The sequence below is a fragment of the Pelodiscus sinensis genome, chromosome 2 (genome assembly GCF_049634645.1).
Source record: "Pelodiscus sinensis isolate JC-2024 chromosome 2, ASM4963464v1, whole genome shotgun sequence".
Lineage (NCBI taxonomy): Eukaryota > Metazoa > Chordata > Testudines > Trionychidae > Pelodiscus > Pelodiscus sinensis.
In genome coordinates this window covers 113,158,024-113,177,252 of record NC_134712.1, presented here as the reverse complement: position 1 = coordinate 113,177,252, position 19,229 = coordinate 113,158,024, and the positions used below count along the sequence as shown (strand labels likewise).

General features: G+C 44.2%; 1 long non-coding RNA gene across 1 annotated transcript in view; it reads right to left on the bottom strand.

Moving 5' to 3' along the window:
• Positions 1 to 4,509: 4,509 nt before the first annotated feature.
• LOC106733043 (uncharacterized) overlaps positions 4,510 to 19,229 on the bottom strand; it is a 150,754-nt gene continuing 136,034 nt past the window's right edge. Inside the window, exon 5 of the long non-coding RNA XR_012901665.1 lies at positions 4,510 to 5,465. This is a non-coding gene — a long non-coding RNA (uncharacterized LOC106733043). The remainder of the gene's footprint in view (positions 5,466 to 19,229) is intronic.

Genomic DNA, 19,229 nt, shown 5'->3' with positions numbered 1-19,229 from the left:
TGTACATTCACCAGAGGTGCACTCATGCCATCATGGTCCAGCAACAATAGGCCCTGGGGAAAAAATGGCTCTGGAATTAGGATAAGGTCCTGTCTGTCAGGAAGAATAGATCCTCACTTACCTGCTGTGTATTCTCCTCCTCATTCTCCTTAACAGGGGCAGATGAGAGTTTTGCAGGGCCCAGGGTATGGAGCCTATTGAAGCGTGGGGCCCAGAGCAGCACAATTTTGCACATGTGCCACAGCTACAACTAGGTAGTAGCACATGCGTGGGGCCTATTGAAGCACAGGCCCCGGGACAGCTGCCCCGTTCGCCCTGCCCTATATCCGCCACTGCTCCTCCACAATGTCCTCTCATTGTTGCCTGAGGCTGTCTGAGGCTTCTGGGAGGTATCAGTGGAAAGCTTTGGAGTACCAATTACTGGAGCACCTTTATTTTCATGTGGCATTATTGGGTGTCTTTGGTGTAGTCCCTTCTCCCCCATGTCCTGTGTGATTCTGTCAGCATTTCTTCTGCTGGTTCAGATCACCAGATCTCGTGTCTCCTGAATGCTCCTTGCTGGGGCATAATTGCAGCCCTGGGCATGCATGGTTTGTCAGCTGTGCTGGTGAGCTCTCCGTGCTGATCGAACAGGATATGAAATTCAAAACTTCCCAGGATTTTTCCTGTGTACCTGGCTGAAGTGCAGTGGACTTGCAAGTGCTATCCAAAGAGATCACAGCAGAGTAGGACACCTGCTGCAGTCCATTCCCATTGTATTAATAGCAGTGTGTCTACACTACCACTAATTCAACCCAGGAAGGTTGACTCTAGAGCTATGCTTCTCACTGAAGTGGAACACAGGTATCAATTTTACAAGCCTTTCAGGTTGGTGGAAAGAGCTTGGCAGTATGGATAAACACATTATAACTTTGACCTAACGCCACAGTGTAGACCAGCCAGATCCAAACTAATGAGACACATAGCTTTTCAGTGTAGATCAGCCATAGGATGTCCAACTGGATCCCTTTGGCTTGACTTCTTTTTGACTGGAGAAATGTGACATCCTGCTCTACGCCAAAATGTTCTCAAGGATGTAGAATAGTGATAGAAATGTTCTCAAGGGTGTGAAAAATCAACACCAATGAGCAGAATAGCTAACTCCAAGATTAGCATGGTTCCAAGATCTGAACCAACAGAAAATTCTTCCCTCGACCTAAGTACTGCATCTTGAGGAGGTGGATTACCTGTGCCAACAGGCGAACCCCCTCTGTCAGCATAAGTAATGTCTGCACTAAAGTGCAGAACTGCTGCAATGCTGCAGGATGTGCCTCTGTAGCATTTCAAGTCTAGACAAGTCAACCCACTTGTAATGTCAAAATGAAATGCTCCTAGCCCTTGATAGTATCACCCACCCTTTCCCTTCTTCCATTTGAGCAACAATGTTGACATTTAAATCATCATCATCAGGCATTCTAGTTTACACCCTTGGAGATGAACAGTGCAGCTTATGCTTCTGAGATCTATTGTAGGCTCTGTGCAAACTCAAGCAGCTGTTAATAAACTACATCTACCATATGACCTGCTTTAGACCTCACCTAGCTACATCAGAGTAAAAACTACCTGCACTTTATCTCCACTAGGATTTTACAGCAAGATAAGTAACTTCCATTTCAAGAAGGTAGAATTTTGAAAACTCGGGGAGTTGGTAGGTAAGATCCCATGGGAAACAAGTCTAAGAGGAAAAACAATTGAAAAGAGTTGCCAGTTTTTCAGAGAGACATTATTAAGGATGCAAGAGAAAACTATTCCACTGCGTAGGAAAGATAGGAAGTATGGCAAGAGACCACCTTGATTTAATCAGAAGATCTTGATTGTTCTCATTCAAAAAAGGGTCCTACAAAAGGTGGAAACTAGGTCAAGTTACACACGATGAATACAAGCAAAAGTATGTAGGGGCAAAATTAGAAAGGCCAAAGGTGCCATTTATGGGGGCCTGGAGGAGGCAGTATGTCCCCCTGCATTTCAGACTTGAGGTCTGCTTAATGCCCATGACCTGATTCCAGAGGCAGGTCTTAAATGTAATAGAGTTTGAGTTGCTTGCAGCTTTGCCTTTGGGGCAGAAAATTTGTCATAAAAAGAAGGAGACAAGGTGATTAAGAACAACAAAAGTCTGGTCAATCAGGTGACTCAAGGATTGTTAGATCATCATGTAAACATTTCTGGGTACTCCACTTAAAAGATGCAGGGGAAGAGTAAGAATGAGTGTTGTGCTGCAGGGATCTGCATTTCATAGAATCATAGAATCATAGGACTGGAAGGGACCTCGAGAGGTCATCGAGTCCAGCCCCCCGCCCTCAAGGCAGGACCAAGCTCCGTCTACACCATCCCTGACAGATGTCTATCTAACCTGTTCTTAAATATCTCCAGAGAGGGAGATTCCACCACCTCCCTTGGCAATTTATTCCAATATTTGACCACCCTGACAGGAATTTTTTCCTAATGTCCAATCTAAACCTCCCTTGCTGCACTTTAAGCCCATTACTCCTTGTCCTGTCCTCAGAAACCAAGAGGAACAAATTTTCTCCTTCCTCCTTGTGACACCCTTTTAGATATTTGAAAACCGCTATCATGTCTCCCCTTAATCTTCTTTTTTTCCAAACTAAACAAGCCCAGTTCATGAAGACTGGCTTCATAGGTCATGTTCTCTAGACCTTTAATCATTCTTGTCGCTCTTCTCTGTACCCTTTCCAATTTCTCCACATCTTTCTTGAAATGTGGCGCCCAGAACTGGACACAGTACTCCAGCTGAGGCCTAACTAGTGCAGAGTAGAGCGGCAGAATGATTTCACAAGTTTTGCTTACAACACACCTGTTGATACAACCTAGAATAATATTTGCTTTTTTTGCAACAGCATCACACTGTTGTCTCATATTCAACTTATGATGCACTATGACCCCTAGATCCCTTTCCACCATGCTCCTTCCTAGACAGTCGCTCCCATCTTGTATGTATGGAACTGATTGTTCCTTCCTAAGTGGAGCACTTTGCATTTCTCTTTATTAAACTTCATCCTGTTTACCTCTGACCATTTCTCTAACTTGCTAAGGTCATTTTGAATTATGTCCCTATCCTCCAAAGAAGTTGCAACCCCACCCAGTTTGGTATCATCTGCAAACTTAATAAGCGTACTCTCTATCCCAATATCTACATCATTGATTAAGATATTGAACAGTACGGGTCCCAAAACAGACCCTTGCAGAACTCCAATTGTTATCCCTTTCCAGCAGGATTTAGCACCGTTAACAACAACTCTCTGACTATGGTTATCCAGCCAATTATGCACCCACCTTATCGTGGCCCTATCTGAGTTATATTTGCCTAGTTTATCAATAAGAATATCATGCGAGACCGTATCAAATGCCTTACTAAAGTCTAGGTATATGACATCCACCGCTTCTCCTTATCCACAAGGCTCGTTATCCTATCAAAGAAAGCTATCAGATTAGTTTGGCATGACTTGTTCTTCACAAACCCATGCTGGCTATTCCCTATCACTTTATTACCTTCCAAGTGTTTGCATAGGATTTCCTTAATTACCTGCTCCATTATCTTCCCTGGGACAGACGTTAAACTGACCGGTCTGTAGTTTCCTGGGTTGTTCTTATTCCCCTTTTTATAGATGGGCACAATATTTGCCCTTTTCCAGTCTTCTGGAATCTCCCCTGTCTTCCATGATTTTTCAAAGATCATAGCTAAAGGCTCAGATACCTCCTCTATCAGCTCCTTGAGTATCCTGGGATGCATTTCATCAGGACTTGGTGACTTGCTGACATCTAACTTTCCTAAGTGATTTTTAACTTGTTCTTTGTGTATCCTATCTTCTAAACTTACCCTCTCTCTGCTTGTATTCACTACATTAGGCACACCTCCAGACTTCTCGGTGAAGACCGAAACAAAGAAGTCATTGAGCATCTCTGCCATTTCCAAGTTTCCTGTTACTGCTTCTTCCTCCTCACTGAGCAGTGGGCCAACCCTGTCCTTGGTCTTCCTCTTGCTTCTAATGTATTTATAAAAGGTCTTCTTGTTTCCCTTTATGCCTGTAGCTAGTTTGATCTCATTTTGTGCCTTTGCCTAATCTTGCCCCTGCATTCCCGTGTTGCTTGCCTATATTCATCCTTTGTTGTTTGTCCTAGTTTCCATTTTTTATAGGACTCCTTTTTTATTTTGAGTTCATGCAAGATCTCCTTGTTAAGCCAAGCTGGTCTTTTGCCATATTTTCTATCTTTCCTACAGAGCGGAATTGTTTGCTTTTGGGCCCTTAACAACGTCCCTTTGAAATACTTCCAACTCTCCTCAGTTGTTTTTCCCTTCAGGCTTGCTTCCCATGGGACCTTACCTACAAGTTCTCTGAGCTTATCAAAATCTGCCTTCCTGAAATCCATTACCTCAATTGTGCTGGTCTCCCTTCTACCTTTCCTTAAGATCATGAACTCTATTATTTCATGATCACTGTCCCCCCTACTGTTTTCCACTTTCAAGTTCTCAACTAGTTCCTCCCTATTTGTTAAAATCAAATCCAGAACAGCTTCTCCTCTGGTAGCTTTTTCAACCTTCTGAAACAGAAAGTTGTCTCCAATGCAGTCCAGAAACTTATTGGATAGCCTGTGCTCCGCTGTGTTAGTTTCCCAACATATGTCTGGATAGTTGAAGTCCCCCATCACCACCAAATATTGGGCTTTGGATAGTTTTGTTAATTGTTTAAAAAAGGCCTCATCCACCTCTTCCACCTGGCTAGGTGGCCTGTAGTAGACATCACCCTCATTTTTTACCCCTTTTAGCTTAACCCAGAGACTCTCTACACAGCTATCTCCTATGTTCATCTCCACTTCAGTCCAAGTGTGTACATTTTTAATATACAAGGCAACCCCTCCTCCCTTTTTTCCCTGTCTGTCCTTCCTGAGCAAGCCGTACCCTTCCATACCAACATTCCAATCGTGCGTCCCATCCCACCAGGTTTCTGTAATACCAATGATATCATAGTTGTATTTATTTGTTAGCAATTCCAGTTCTTCCTGCTTATTACCCATACTTCTCACATTTGTATATAGGCATCTAAGATACTGATTTGATCTTGCCTCCCTGTTGTGCCCTGACCCTCCTTTCTCCTTGACATTATAGGCCGTAGTCCCCCCCATTTCCAACCCATCTCCCAGTCCCGCACATTCAGCACTTACCTGTGGGCTTTGCTCACCTGTCCCCGTCGAACCTAGTTTAAAGCCCTCCTCACAAGGTTAGCCAGTCTGTGTCCAAACAAGGCCTTCCCGCTCCTGGAAAGGTGAACTCCATCTCCGCCAAGCAGTCCTTCCTGGAAGAGCACCCCGTGGTCAAGGAAGCCGAAGCCCTCCTGGCGACACCATCCTCGCAGCCAGGCATTCACCTCCATTTGGATCACTGCTGATAAACTTCTCAGGAAACTGGGTGACTGGGCAACACAAGGGCACATGTAATTCAATGTTGCTAAGTGAAAAGTAATGCACATGGAAAAATATAATCCTAACAATAGATACAAAATGATGGGGTCTAAAATATCTGTTATCACTCAAGAAAGAGAACTTGGAATCTTGTGAATAGTTCCCTGAAAACATCTGCTCAATGTGCAGTGGTAGTCTAAAAACTAAAAACAGAATATTGGGACTCATTAGGAAAGGAACAGATAAGACGACAAAATACCATATTGCCGCTACATAAGGTCATTGTATGCCCACATCTTGAATACTGAATGCAGATCTGGTCACCCTAGCTAAAAAAAAGATGTATTGGACTTGGAAAAGATACAGAAAGGGTAAGAGAAATGATTAGGGGGTAAGGAACAGCTTCCATGTGAGGAGAGACTAACAAGATTGGGACTTTTCAGCTTGGAAAAGAAATGACTAAAGGGTGGAGGGATATGTTAGATGTCTAGAAAATCATGAATGGTGCGGTAAAATAGAATAAGGAAATGTTATTCACTCCTTCGCCAACATAACACAAGAAGATGACCCAATTAAATTTATATGCAGCAGATTTCAAACAAACAAAATAGGCGACAGGGGATGGATCATGATGATTGCCTGGTCTGTTTATTCCTTCTGAAGCACCTGGCATTGGCCACTGTTGGAAGACAGAATAGAGGGCTAGGAGGACTGTTCATCTGACTCAGTACGGTCATTCTGACGTTTTAATATACAGTTGAAATGTATCTGCCTACTGCTGTAACCCACTAGCCCCCACTCACCTTCCAGAGCTGAGAGAGAGACCAGGAGTCTTGATGGGTCTCTCTCTCTCTCCATAGAGATAGTAACAAAGTAAGAATACACATTAAAATTTTAAGGCTAACCAGTGTCCCATAAGTGACTTGCCACAAGATGTCAGAATATGTAAGTGTTAGAGCTGAGTGGGTCTAATATTTATTTAATTTTCTTTCTTTTATGTTGGAATTAGATACAGTGCTCCTGTCAGCTAATTGCTAAGTTGTCTGCCAAAAAAGTAGAGTTTTCCAGTGCTTTAGTAGCCCCTGGATAGAGATGATGTGTGTGGGGGGCGGGGGCAGATGGGGTTGGTTCCCCCCATTTGGTGCTTGGCTTGTACTGAGCACAGGTCATGTTCCTCCCACCCCCCATCAAAATCTGAAATAGCACCCTGGCCAAGGCACAAAATGAGCTCAAATTAGCTAGAGAAAAGGGTAACAAGAAAACATTCTACAAATATATTAGAATCAAAACAAAAAAAAGACCAAGGACATGGTAGGTCCATTACTCAATGAAGAGGGGGAAAACAATAATGGAAAAGTGGAAGTAGTGGGGGTGCTTAATGATGTTTTTGTTTCAGTTTTCACCAAGAAGGCCGATGGTGATTGGACGGCTCACAGAGTGAATACAATTGAAAATGGAGTAGGTTCAGAAGCTAATGTAGGAAAAGATAAAAATTGCTTAGACAATTTAGATGTCTTCAAGTCATCAGGGCCTGATGAAATTCAATGCAGAATACTCAAGGAGCTGACTGAGGAAATATCTGAGGGTATATCTACACTACAAAGTTAATTCGAACTAACATCCGTTAGTTCGAATTAACTTTGATAGGCGCTACACTAGCGCTCCGCTAGTTCAAACTTAATTCGAACTAGCAGAGCGCTTAGTTCGAACTAGGTAAACCTCATTGTACGAGGACTAAGCCTAGTTCGAACTTACTAGTTTGAATTAAGGGCTGTGTAGCCCCTTAATTCAAACTAGTGGGAGGCTAGCCCTCCCCAGCTTTCCCTGGTGGTCACTCTGGACACCACCAGGGAAACTCTTCTGCCCCCCTCCCAGCCCCGGAGCCCTTAAAGGGGCACGGGCTGGCTACGGTGCCCGTGCCAGGTGCAAGCCTGCCAGCACCCAGCCAGCAGACCCTGCACCTGGCACGGCTCGAGCCAGCCACCCGATGCCCCCCAGCCCTCCGCCTCTTCCTGGGACCAGGCTGACAGCTCCCGGGAGCTTGCCCAGGACCGCAAGAGGTGGGCACCCGCCTGCTCCAGTGCAGACATCGTGGACCTCGTCCACTACCTCCACACTAGGCACAGGAAAGCAGCCGTCTAGGGCAGGAGAGCTGCCAGCCTGGCCACCCAGGAGCAGGTTTGCATGAAAATCAAGGTGGTCCACTGAGACCCCCGACCCTGAGCCCTGAGCTTAGAATGGCCGTACTGGGTCAGACCAAAGGTCCATCTAGCCCAGTAGCCTGTCTGCCGACAGCAGCCAACCCTAGGGACCCTGGAGGGGATGGACCAAAGACAGTGACCAAGCCATTTGTCTCGTGCCATCCCTCTCCAGCCTTCCACAAACTTCGGGCAGGGACACCACTCCTACCCCCTGGATAATACCACTCCATGGACCCAACCTCCATGAATTGATCTCACTTCTCTTTAAACTCTGTTCTAGTTCTAGCCTTCACAGCCTCCTGCAGCAAGGAGTTCCACAGGTTGACTATTTGCTTTGTGAAGAACAACTTTCTGTTGTTAGTTTGAAGCCTACTACCCATTCCTTTCCTTTGGTGTCTCTGGTCCTTCTATTATGGGAACTAATGAAGAACTTTTCTGTATGCACCCTCTCCACCCCACTTGTGCTTTTATAGACCTCTATCATATCCCCCCTCCATCTCCTCTTTTCTAAGCTGAAAAGTCCCAGTCTCTTTACCTTCTCTTGATATGAGACTTGTTCCAAACCCCTCATCATTGTAGTTGCCTTCCCCTCTCCCACACTCTCTCTTCCCCTCTCCCACCTCCTTTTCCCAGTCCCCCCCAGTTTTGTTCAATAAAGAGAGATTCTATTTTTTAACACAATTGTCCTTTATTTTGTACATCAGGAAGGGGGGCTAGGGAGGGGTAAGTGGAAGGAGGTGAGGGAGGAATGGGGTATGAGCCCCCGATGGGGAGGACTGGGCTGGCTCTGTGGGCTTCTGGGGGTGGAACCTCTCCTGCAGAACCCCAATTGCCCCCTCTCCCCAGATGGCAGCCTGCAGCAAGTGCAGCCGGGCTGATGGCCGAGTGCTGTGATGTGTGCAGTGTGGGTACTCCAGGCAATCCAAGCCAGGACTGCTTTGCAAGCGGGGCACCCCTGAGAACTGTCTGTCCGGGGTGGGGGTCGGGTCCCTTTAAGCACAGCCCTCGGCTAGCCTGAGACAGCAGCTCCACACTCTAATTCCTCATCTGATGCCCTGCCGACACTGCTTCCGGCCATCCTTAACCCCGGTTCAGGGTCCACTCTGTGTGGACATGCTAGTTCGAATTAGCAAAATGATCATTTGAACTAGTTTTTTAGTCTGGATGCATTAGTTCGAATTTGCTTAGTTTGAATTAACTAATTCAAACTAAATTAGTTCAAATTAGGCTCCGGAGCCTCAAAAGTTTGAGAAACATTGTACTAGTGAAATACAACCTAGATAGGGCTACTATACGGTGGGTGCATAACTGGTTGCATAACCATTCCCAAAGAGTAGTTATCAATGGTTCAGCCATGCTGGAAGGGCATATGAGTGGGGTTCCACAGGGAACAGTTTTGGGACCTGTTCTGTTCAATATCTTCAACAACAATTTAGATGATACTACGCTGGAACAGGTTGCAAATGCTTTGGAGAATAGGTTTAAAATTCCAAGTGATCTGGACAAATTGGAGAAATGGTCTGAGGTAAATAGGATGAAGTTCAGTACGGACAAATGCAAACTTAGGACACAACAATCAGTCTCACTTATATAGAATGGGGAAGTGACTATCCAGGAAGGAATACTGCAGAAAGGGATCTAGGAGTCATAGTGGACTACAAGCTGAATATGATAATGTTGCAAAAAAAAGCAAACATCATTCTAGGCTGTATTAACAGGAGTGTTGTGAGCAAGACACAAGTAGTTCTTTCACTCTACTTTGTGCTGATTATGTCTCAATTGAGTACTGTGGCTAGTTCTGGTGCCACATTTCAGGAAAGATGTGGACAAATTGGAAAAGGTCCAGAGAAGAGCAATGCTTACTTCTCTGTGCCCTTCCCTCATGAACCAAGAGGCAGAGGAATGCCTGCAAGCTGTTTCCCTTCCCATCACTCCCTGATCATGAGGGGAAGGGGAAGAAAGGCGAGCAGCCTCATAGTACGCACAACTGTAGTTCCACCTCAGACCCTGATCTCCTGAAATGTCACCCTTGGTATAGACTAGGGCTTAGTTTTAGAGTCCAGCATTATCGCCTTCCAATGTGCACAGAGATGTAGGAACAAACCCAGAACAGACACTAGACCTTAGAAAAGAGAATGACTGCTCATTTTATCTAGCCCGTTTAAAGAGACTCCTCCTCTGAGTGGTGCTTACTTAAGGGATAGACAGCCCCAAGCCCAGGAGAAAGTGAAAATGAAAGGATTTCCTACATTAAAAAAAAACTAATTCCTTTCTCCCAACCTCTGTAATTAGTACACCTGATAAAAAAAAGCAACAAGGAAATAACTTCAGGTTGAATGCATCGCTTACTGACATATTGCCATGAAGCTATGCTTCAACAGAATTCCTGGTGAACAGCTATGAAATATTCAACAGCTCATATTTGTAAATAGCTCAGCAACATACTGACTAAATGACCTCCGATGAAGCGCCTGCATTAAAATGGAATAGCAGCCAGCTGAAACAAGGGAGCTACAAACTACGCATGTTTTGTCAGCATGGACAAGCAGCAAACACAAACAGAAGGAAATCTAGTTCGAATCATCATATTGACAGAGAAACAAATGAGGAGCGAGCCTGTTTATTTCAAAGCGATTCACTGGCAGTGCTGCCGGCAGCAGACATGAATGTGGTAACCTGGACTAAGAGTGTTCAGTCGTGTTCAGGTTTTATTTTCAGCCTTCTCTCAACATCAGAAAATTAGCACAGCAGGGAGTGAGCATTCTTTAGTCTGTTCTCCTCTCTACTAGTTCATTGGTTGATCTTATTAACACCAGCATGTGACACCTCATGTCTGTAGAGACCACAGATCAGTGACTTCCCAATATAGGGTGTGATCTTGTGAGAGGACAAATGCAGTCAGCTCCCACCAAAGGTAACAGGAATCAGAACGGTTCAGCACCTTGTTTGTGCTCAGCTTCTTTGCAGGATCAGAGCAATAGTTTGCATCCTTTCTATTTGCATTTTGGAAGTGTTTCATAAAAACATTTTTTCTACGGGTTCCTTGAACATATCAGATCCATAAGTAACATGGATATCTGCCTACATCCCTCTGTCCGTGCACTGGGTACCTCTGAAGGAACATTGATTCTGGCGGGTGCTTAGGGATGTGATTTATGAGAAAGGGGATTTTACAATAGCGTTGTTCTTCATCAGCTGTCTTCATGCTGATCATTTGGAAGTTGGAGGGAGGGGGATGGAGATCCTTTATTCCCCTTTAAGTTCCCATTAGTATTCAGGATGTGAGATTTCCAAGGTTTCCAGCTTTGCACTGCATCACTAGCGGCAGTGCACAAACTGGAAAGCTCCACATTGGAAATTGTGAGGAGAATGCAAGATAAATTAGGAAAACCTGCCAAGTGGTCTCAATGCTCCATAATACACAGAGTCATCAGGGCTTTGCTTCCCCCCTTGTCTTTTGCTAGGTAGGTTCTCAAAATGAACCATTAAATAACCTTTGGTTGCTTGCCTTAGTGTCTCACCTTCCTACAAAGTCTATAGACCGACTGAACATACAAACATTTTTTTTAAATTAAATGTGTTGTGTTAGGGAAGATTTACATTCAGGTCAATAAATCTGTACTATAGCAAGATATACTGTACATGATCATTCCGAATTTTAACTAACAGTACCACCTGGCGGTTGAGATAGAAATAGCTTTTCTTCAGAATTTTTTTAAACACTAGCAGCCTTAAATATTTATATTTAATGTTACTGTGCATTGCAATCCCAATTTGAATCTCTTGACACCAGTGTTTGTAATCTAGGATTTAAGAATCCGCAGCCTCAAAAACTGACTTGTTTCTAACAACATAAGAGGCATTGCTGGAGTTTATCATCCACTGTTTATTTAAGGGTGTATAAAAAGAAGGGGACACCACATACCAGCACAATTAGGTGCTGTTTGACTAATGATAGGCTCTGAAATGACTGGACTCCAGTTAGACTCCCCAGTGCTTTCTCTTGATGTTCACAGTTTTGGTTTACAGAACACCAGATTGTTCCCACAATGCAGTTGTGATCCATTGGTAGCTGTTTCCAATGCATTTGACTACATGTACAGTAGATACTGAGGCAGCAGTGTCCAATAGAGCAAGGAAGTGGGAACATGGGAGTTCTATTCCTGGCTTTGTGACCACCTTGGCAGTGTTCCAAGGGGTGGATATACTGTCCTGTCCCTGCAAGCAAAGGGCTAATGCAGGTACTGCTGGCCAACGTTGAATGGCAGACTCATGGCAGCTGAGGAGAATAAAAGAGATGGGAAATAGAGAGGTGGGGCAGATGCCAGAGGAAAAAGTGGGCTGGAGAAAGGAACTCCTGGCAGTAAGATGCTGAGAAGCTGCTCAGAGACAGCATGCTGAGAAGGGACATCCATACCAACAGGCTAAAAAGCCTGCAGAAACCAGAGCAGGTAAGATGGAGCTCAGGGCACAGCAAGAGCTGTTGAGTCTCAATTCTTCCTAGCTAGCGTAAGGGCCTTGAGATGAAACTCAATGGAGCAGGTAGGCCTGAGTTCTTCTACCAACAATCCCTGAGAGGGTTTCCAAGCCCCCTGGACACCAGGACCAGTGGACTCTGGCAAGAATAAGAGAAAACCCACACATTGCAGTGGGACTCAGGCAAGGTGAACTGATTGACCTCCCTGTCAGAGCAAATTCTCGTGTAACACTCCACCTTCCCAAAGGAGCCACTTTTGCATTGGCATACCAGCCTCACTCCATCACTACTTTGCTGCCTCAACTGTGAAATGACTGGCAATAACTTATCATCCTTTGTAAAGCACTGAGATCCTTGATTGAAAGGCAATGAAGAAGCACAAAGTATTGTGTGACCTCTAGTTATAAAGTTACTCCCGCAGTAGTGGACTATTTCATCTAGTTGGTGAGCTGGTCCAGAACAATTACACTTGGTCCCAAGGGATAATCCTGTCCTGTTAATATTAGGCCTAATCTACACTTAAAATTTAGCTATAATGCTCACAGGTGTGGAGAAATCCTGATCTCTTAGCATTGTAGCTATGCCAAAATAATCTCCAGTGTTGATGAAACTAGGTTGACAGAGACTGCTTCCATTGGCCTCACTACTGTCTCTTGCATACGTGGAGTTCCTACAGCAATGGAACATCCTTCCATCACTTTAGGCTACATCTAGACTTATGGGTTATGCCAGCATTGCTAGGACACATAAAAGCATTCAATATAGACATGGCAGTGGGTTTCCTTATAAAACCCTTGGATTTTAGAAAGATTGAAAGAGGACATTTACGGTGTGTCTACATAGCATTATTTCGGAATAACAGCCGTTATTCCAAAATAACTATACGAGCATCTACACAGCAATTCCGTTATTTTGAAATAATTTCAAAATAACGGATGGCTTATTCCAACCTCTGCAAACCTCATTTTATGAAGAATAACACCTATTCCAAAATAGCTATTTTGAAATAAGGCATGTATAGATGCTCTACTTCTGCTAATTTGAAATAGCCACTCACCAGGACCATTCTAAGTTATTCCTCCTGGATCTCTAAATCAAGATAGCAGGTCTACATTAGGGAAGCTTGCCTTGGACTAATTTTGAGGTTTCCCTGAAGTATAGACATGCTATTTCAAAATAAACTATGTCTGAAGTTAGATGCCTAAATATGAATTTAGATAACATAAGTGACTTGTTCCTCCAAAGAATTAAGCACCTATAACTCCACCCCTGAGCATCAGCCTTTAAATACAAAGTATTGGTTTAGGAATCTACCTCTAGATACTGACTTTTTAAAATGTGTGGGTTAGGTTAAAAGCCCAAGTGTTTCTAGTCGTCATAGTCTAGCAGACAATTTTTGTACCAAGAACAGGACAAGGTAGTTTGCATACATAGAATTTGTGGGGTGTGCAGATTGCCCAGGCTTTGATTGGATACAGACAGAGAACATGGCTCTCTCAATCAACATTCTGTGCAATCAATATGTACCTCACTTCAAGTGTCCTTGTTTTACTTGGTGTCACTTTAATATTGGTAGAGAAAAAAATCTATGGAGATGGAAACTAGTAGAATCTGGCAACCCTGTGCATGGGCAATGGTAAATAAAATGTCTCGTGGGCCACACATAGAACCCTGATGGGCCACATGCAGCCTATGGGCCCGCAGATCACCTACCACTGTGTTAGCAGCACCAGCTCTAAGTCTCTGTATTTTATAATTATTAAAAATCCTCCCAGATGTGCTCAGAGTAATATAATGACTGAGTTCTCAACATAGAGGAGAAGACTCAAAAGAAAGATGATAATCTGTCAGAGATGATCTAGACAGTGCTTGGTCCCGCCATGAGGGCAGGGGACTGGACTCAATGACCTCGCGAGGTCCCTTCCAGTTCTAGGATTCTAGGATTCGATTATTCTAAGATGACGTTACATTCCCTACTTGTGGTATCAAGTATTTAACTAGATTGTCATTGAGCACACTGGAGTTGTGTTAGAGGAAAGGCCATTTTGAATCTTCTGTGCTTTGTAACATATTGCCCCATAGTTGGGGTATTCTTGGGAAAAAACTCTGCATGAAATATCACTGAGGGTATGTCTACACTTAGAGCTGGGCATGTAATTCCCAGCTTGCATAGAGATACCACCACAAGCTTTGAGTGAGCTAACATTCTGATAACAGAAGTGCAGCCATAATGGCACAGGCAGCAGGATGCACTAGACATCCTAAGTATAGTCCTGCCCAAGCCACTAGGCACATACCTGGGGCAGCTAGCCCCTCCATAGGAATGGCTACACTTCTACTTTTAGCATGCTAGCTTGGTCAAAGCTAGCATGTACATGTCTACCCAAGCTACAAATTAGTTAGAGTAGGCCTCTCTTTGATGATAAAGTATGGGTAAGATCAGATGAGAAACAATCAAGTGAAAGAGTGTCTAAAACATCAGGAAATGGTAGCCAGATAAATAGTGGCACATTTTTAAAGTGCTATACACAAATCCCAGAAGTCTAAATAATAAGAGGGCTGAACTAGAGTGCCTCATATTAAAAAAGGATATCAATACAATAGGCATCACAGAAACTTGGTGGAATGAGGACAATTAATGGGACAAAGTCATACCAGAGTATGTGTCCGAAGGACAGAACAGGACGTGCTGATGGGGGAGTGGCACTATACGTGAAAGAAAATATAGAATCAAATTAAGTAAAAATTTTAAATGAACCACAATGTTCTATAGAATCTCTATGGATAGTATCATAGAATCATAGAACCATAGAACTGGAAGAGACCTCAGAAGGTCATCAAGTCCAGCCCCCTGCTCTAGGCAGGACCAATTCCAACTAAATCAACCTGAACAGGGCTTTCTCAAGCCGAGACAAATAGTAATTCCATGCTCTAATAATAAGAATATAGCAGTGAGGATACCCTAACTGCTCTGTATAGTCCCTGGTGGCATGAACTAACAGGTACTTAGTTCACATTAAAAATGTTAATGCAACTTAGGTACCTGTTAGTTCCTGCCAACAGTGTGAACTAAATTCATACTCTTTGAGTTTGCACTGCAGCACCAAGTTCACAAGCTCTATGACTGTTTAAAAGGCTGTGTGGGGAGCTATGCAATCTCATTTCTCCCTTCATTCTTTCCAGTAGAAACACACGGAATAGGAAGTGACCTCTACAAACAAGCATCATCAGAATGACTACAACTGCACAGTCTTCGCCACCTCTGCTGCACAGCATCCTCCTCATAGGCATCACTGGTCTTTTGGGTCATTAATGGCTTATAACTGAAATGGGAGGAAAGAAAAATAAGTATATGGCAGGAAACACAGACAGGTTCCAATGAAGCTTTGAGGGAACCGCAACGAGAACCCAGTTGTCCATTATGGTAGTTTCTAAATCATGCTCCTTGAGTGTAAGTTGTCTTTTTCACACAGAAAGCCTCTGCTCAGCTCCAGAACCCAGCACTTCCCACTGTGATAATTTATCAGCCTACTTCTTTAAAAAAAAAAAAAAAAAAAAGGTATCCACATCCATGACTGCTTCTTGGGTAAAACAGACCATACATCAGACAGAGACTCGATAACATTATACCCTCTGTCTCCTCATTCAGCCCTTTTTGTAGAATAGGAAGTTCTAGAAGTACTGCAGGAAAACTTGCCTGGGACTCTGATCTCTCTTTCTCAAGGAGTGAAAGAGTGTAAAATGAGAATCTGTTTTAGACTAGCTGGGACCCCTCCCAAGATGTATTCTCAGCAACTCCTTTGAGGGAGCCAGTCAATGGACTTCCTCAATTAATACCATTATTTGAACAGTACCTAAGAAACCACTGCTCAGCAGAACCAACCAAGCTTCCCATTCCTGCGCATGCTAACTGAAAAGCTCAGTTCCACCTAGGCACTGCTGGTGGTTTAGAGCCCACCCAACCAATCTTCAAGCCAGGACCTGGAACAGAGATTGCACTGGAAACACTGCTTTAATTATTTGCATTACTGTAGTGCTTAGGAGCCTTTTTCATGGAGTAGGATCCCCACTGTGCTAGGCGATGTACAAACACAGAACACAAAGATGCCTAAGTACTTAGTACTGTCTAAACACTAATGATCTCCCAGGTATGGACAAGGATCAGAGACAGATGCTTCTATTTCTGGACCTTTGCAGCATTTGATACAGCAGACCACGGCATGCTGCTGTCCAGCCTCTGAGACGTGGTAAAGGGCTAAAGTCACACCAAGATGATTTCAGTCCTTTCTTCTAGGATCACTAAGGAAATCATGCTGGGCTTCTCCACCTCCACAGCCCTCACCTATGAAATCCCACAGAGATTCATTCTCCCTCTCATCCTGTTTAACATTGGTATGGTGTTTCAGGAGGAGACTTTATTGGTGGCAATTTAATCCAAGCTACAACACATGGATGACATCTCTCTCTCTGCCACCTTCATGTCAGATGCAATGAGCACCAACTCCCAACTAAATTCGTGACTGGTTGAGATAACCACCTAGAAGAAGAACAGCTGGCTGATTCTGAATCCTGATAAGACTGAGCAGAGGTTGGTGAGGAGACAACCTACTGCATTCAAATTTAGCCGCTGTAGTCCTCCCATTCATGGCATCACTGAACTTGATTGTTGTAATTCATTGAGCTGATGTGGGAAATTGCTAGCCTTAAAGAAACCCTTTTCTCAGCACATCACAGCACCAACCTCGGGCAGCATAATCACTCGTGTTCTATTCTCTTCACTGCCTTCCCGGTGAAGACTTGGGCAAATTCAAAGATCACCACTTCTGAAGCCACAACAAGGTCACCTCACTGTGAGTGATTATGACCTCCTTGAGCAGCTGCATGACCCCTGGAAGAATGGAACTATCCACATCAGGGCTAAAACTCATTTGCTCTGAAGACCCAGCTATTTTAGACCTTTTTCCCTTCTGGTGGATGCTTATCCAAGCCAAACCCAAACCTTGCCAGGGTCCCGTCCCATAACTCTGTGACGGATTGGATAGAATATCACAGGATTATGCTTAGGGTATATCTACTCTGTTATCATGGTGCATGAGTGCAGCATCCCTGAGCTAGCTTTTACGTAGACAGTGCCAGTCCTGGGAGCAGCGAAGCTGTGGCTGCACTGAATTCCGTGTGGACTGTATAAACCCTTCCAGAACCCTAGGTAATTACTTGAGCAGCGTGACCGCTACTATATCCAATTTAGTTAGATTATTTGGACACAACTCTGATTTTCCCCCATTACCTGTCCCTCTTTCTCTAAGTCAGCTGTAAAAAGAATTTGATCCACCACAGAACTGACATTCCTCACATCAGAAAACTCCTAGGGTACTATTGACTCTGCTCCATCTCTGTCAGAATGCACCAGGCAGCACAATTAGCGATAAATGCATATGGACGCAAACAGGTCTTGGGTAGTGAGTGGTGCTGAATTTACTCCATAGAAGCAGCCGTTTCCCCAGAACATACAGGAAGATCAATTAGTTAAAATGGAGCCAGACTCCCATTGATTTTACCTGGAGAAGCAGCAGACCAAAAAACACAGAACATGCTTTCGTTCGACTGTCACTGCTGGGGGAAGCAGTCATTTCTTACAGTCTGAGCAGTGCTGATTCCCATTGACCCAAAATTGCACATCACTGCTGCAGTGTTGGCAAACAAATAAATATAGTCCACCTGGTAGGGTGAATGGGTTCAGCAAAGGCATTGATCCAGTGCGGTTTTGATGCCAATACCAGTTTAAATACCGTGGATTGCTAACTAGTTGCTCTAGCTTATGAGCACACGATCATGAAGCCTTTGCAGAAGAAACTGACTCCTGACATAATGAAGCCCACGGAGTGCATTGTAAGCTTAGATTGCTCACCAGAATAACTTCACACCACATCACTACCACCAACATGTGCAGCAAGTCAAACCACTGAGTGTTGGAAGGGGCGATGCAGCCACAGTGGAGGAGCTGACAAATACTGCCATGAATCCTTCCAGTTGGTAAGAGTCCTCCAGAGAAGCCAGGGAAATCTTTCTCTCAGAGATACAAAATTCAGAACAGGAGAATGTTCTTTTCCTACTTGCAGCACAGGCTGTATGACGTGACTTTCCTCTTCAGAGGATTGTGAAAGTCTGCAGGACTCAAAGGTCAAAATTTCATTCTGGCCAGGGTTCCTTCTAAGGCACACGACTACATGGGTGCACATCAAGAATTTGCCCCCCACCTACCTCCTCAGCTGGGCCGTGGAGTGACTGCTCAGCTGCTCTGGGGCTCCAAGTACCAGATGCACTTTTGTCGTCTTCTCTTATCTAACCACACAGCAGCATACCCAAAACCAAACCAACCACACTACCCTGCATGCACAAGTCCCATGCTGTTTGGGACTTGATTCACGAGGCATAAAGGATCTGCCGACACAGTGTTCTGGGGTCGGCAGATCCCCATCTAGACTGCCGCGCTGTGCCGACAAACAGCTGATCGGCACAGCACGGCGGCCATTTTGATTTGAATGAAGCGGTGATAATTTAAATCGCCGTTTCTTTTCCCTTTGTCATCCTGCCTCATCTACATGGCTCCATCGATGGAGCCATGTAGTCTAGACAAACCCCTACACTGCACCTGGGGGTGCGAATGACAGCTTGTGTACCCATGCTCCAGACTCTAGCTAGTTCACTATAAAATAGAAATGATGATGCCGTGAGGCTGTCTTCAACACCATCTGCACAGCCCACATAAATCCTGGGTGCATACTTGCTTGTTTGAGCAGACACATCTTCTCATCCCACGGATCTGGGAGGGCTGTTTGTGTTTGAAGTTCTAGTCCACAGAGGAGAGGGGATTGGTAATAATATTCTTTCTGGGAGGGTCAGTGGGTCTCTTCCCAGGATATCTTTCTTTCAAATACTTATTTGGTACAACCTGGCACATTCCAAAGGAACCTACAAATTATGTTTAAATGCAGCTTTCAGAGCCAGTGACAGGCCAGTGCCAGAAAAGGGTGACTTTATTTTATCTACAATAAAAGGACTGTCTTGCCATGTGGTCCCCTGTGCATGGTACAGGT